Source organism: Eucalyptus grandis, chromosome 3 (genome assembly GCF_016545825.1).
Source record: "Eucalyptus grandis isolate ANBG69807.140 chromosome 3, ASM1654582v1, whole genome shotgun sequence".
Lineage (NCBI taxonomy): Eukaryota > Viridiplantae > Streptophyta > Magnoliopsida > Myrtales > Myrtaceae > Eucalyptus > Eucalyptus grandis.
Genome location: NC_052614.1, coordinates 48,336,019 through 48,338,518, shown reverse-complemented (window position 1 = coordinate 48,338,518; position 2,500 = coordinate 48,336,019).

Below are 2,500 nucleotides of genomic sequence, written 5' to 3'. Positions count from 1 at the left end.
AGCGATGTAAGAATGATTATCTTGCCTGTGTACACCCCCCAGAGTAGATAGATGGTTTCAGGTAGACATAGAAGCAGAACCCCGTATTTCTTCTAGAGAATCTCCTAATTTTTCCAGAGCAACTAGAAAGAGATTCTTTAACCAGAAAGAATTCAGTTCGGATGTAGGGTACCTATCCGAGAAGTTTTCGCAACTCCATCATGTATGATGGAATCATCCAAGATTTGACCTTTTCGGAACTCACATGCGTAACTCACTATAGGCTCGGGAAACAAAGAGAAGATGTGTACGAACGATATATGTAGCAACAAGAAGATTGAGATCTCATTCAAAGAGAAAGATATCAATATCTGGAGTTTCTTTTTGTATATTATATGGATGATCCGATCTGCAAGGACCATGATTGGGAATTTTTGGATCGTCTTTCTCCGAGTAAGAGACGAAACATAATTAACTTGAATAAGTGCTTTCTAAACATATGTATAAAAAGAACACATTTCATTTAGCTCCTTCATCTTCATGCTTACTATAACTAGTTATTTCGGTTTTCTACTAGCTTGACTTTAAATTCCTTTATTCTTTAGTCGTTTATTCGATTTTTTAAGTTTTAAGAAAGGAGAAAAGAGAAAAGCCAAACGAAGTGAAAGTGTTCATATAAGGAGGTGATAGCGGGCTTGAGTGCGGGACGGACGCTAAGGCTTTACAAGAGTTGCGTTGGGATTTGCGAAGACCCAAAAATGTTACCCGCCTCAGGGAATTCAATTTCCTCAGCCTCGGGTCCCAAGGACTTTGTTCGAACAGCAGGCGGAATTGGAGGAGCATCTTATGAAGAACCCGCTTACTCGGGGCAAGGGCGTAAAATCCATCAAGATCGTCAAAAAAGATATCGTATGTATCGATATCCAAATATTTGGATTTGGTACATAAAGATATGATCGATAGATCTATCTTATCTATAGAAATGGATCTTGTGTTCTGGAATTAAAGAAAGATATTGAAAAAAAAAGGCTCTTGTGTTGTGACTTTGAATAAACCTTTCTCTGTGAAGGAACGAAATATCAATTTATTCCTCTTCAATATCCTAGGAACAAGAAAATGGAATCGGAAATATCGACAGATTCTTGCGGAGTCCGTTCCTGGTTCTCCTGTAGCTGGATCCTCCGGAACCACAAGAATCCTAAAACCTCGAGCTCGAGGGCGAAGTTATGCAATAAAAAGACCCACTTGTCATATAAGGATTGTATTGAAAGATAAATCTTTCTATGAAGAAGAAGGTTTCTTTTGCTTAAAAAAATCTGAATGGAATCAGCGGTGGTCGGCGGACCCAGAGGAAAATCATATTTTTGGAGAAGCAGGGAATGTAGCTATTAACAAGATATTAAGAGGGCAAGGGAATCGGCAGGATACCCAGCAAGGGAAGGGCAAGAGGCGCTGATCGGAAGAAGAGAGAGAATGCAATGATGCAGCAGTCAGAATGTTAAATTACTGCAGCTTCTACGTCTTAACTAAATCGGGCGGGCATTTTACCAGAGGTTTATATTGGATCAATCTACCCTTGTGGGATTCTGTTGAAGCATATCTTGGGAGGGTGGGTGCAGGGCGGACGATTTCAAAGCGGACTCTCCATTCATTAGATAGAGAAGATCGCCAAGATTTCGTGATCCATTTGCCGAACTTATTCAATTCAATGAGTATTCTCAATATTATGCCTTGAAGAGGACTCGAACCTCCACGCTCTTTAGCACGAGATTTTGAGTCTCGCTGAAGTAACCCATGCCATACTCCCGGGAAAAGCTCGAACGACCTTCAACAAAAAGGGTACTGTGCACCCCAAACCGACAGGTGGGTAGGTAGAGAATACCTAGGGCGCGAGACAACTCTCTCTAAGGAACTCGGCAAAATAGCCCCGTAACTTCGGGAGAAGGGGTGCCTCCTCACAAAGGGGGTCGCAGTGACCAGGCCCTTGCGCGAAGGAAGAAGCGACTCAATCAGAATGGAGACAGGGAAGAGAGGCGAAAGAGAGATTTTCGAGCCTGCAAGCAGCAAGTAACAACGGCTGAAAAGCCGTTGCGCGCTAGCTTGTAGTTTAGGGGTAAAGATTAGGTTCGGAATTTTTGGAAGAATTCCTTACGGAGGAAGAAGTTGTTCTTTCTTTGATCTTCCCAAGAACTTATTCTACTTCACGAAGGTTATATAGAGGGCGGATTTGGTATTTATCTAAAAATAATCAAGTTATTAATGACTGGACGAAACCAAGAAATAACACCTCACGTGCGAAATTATAGAAGATCCCCTTTAAGATCAAACAATTCCATCGAATTGAGTATGATTGTATGTGTGATAGCATCTACTATACCAGGAATATCAATGAACCCGATTATTGCAATCCACGTAGAGTTGCTTTTATTCGTTCAGCCAGTTCCATCCCTTGAGAGAGAAATTCCTAATCTTTCGCTCTGCTCTCTGGGCTTAAGGACAGGGACCGACTAAAAGAAAAGCT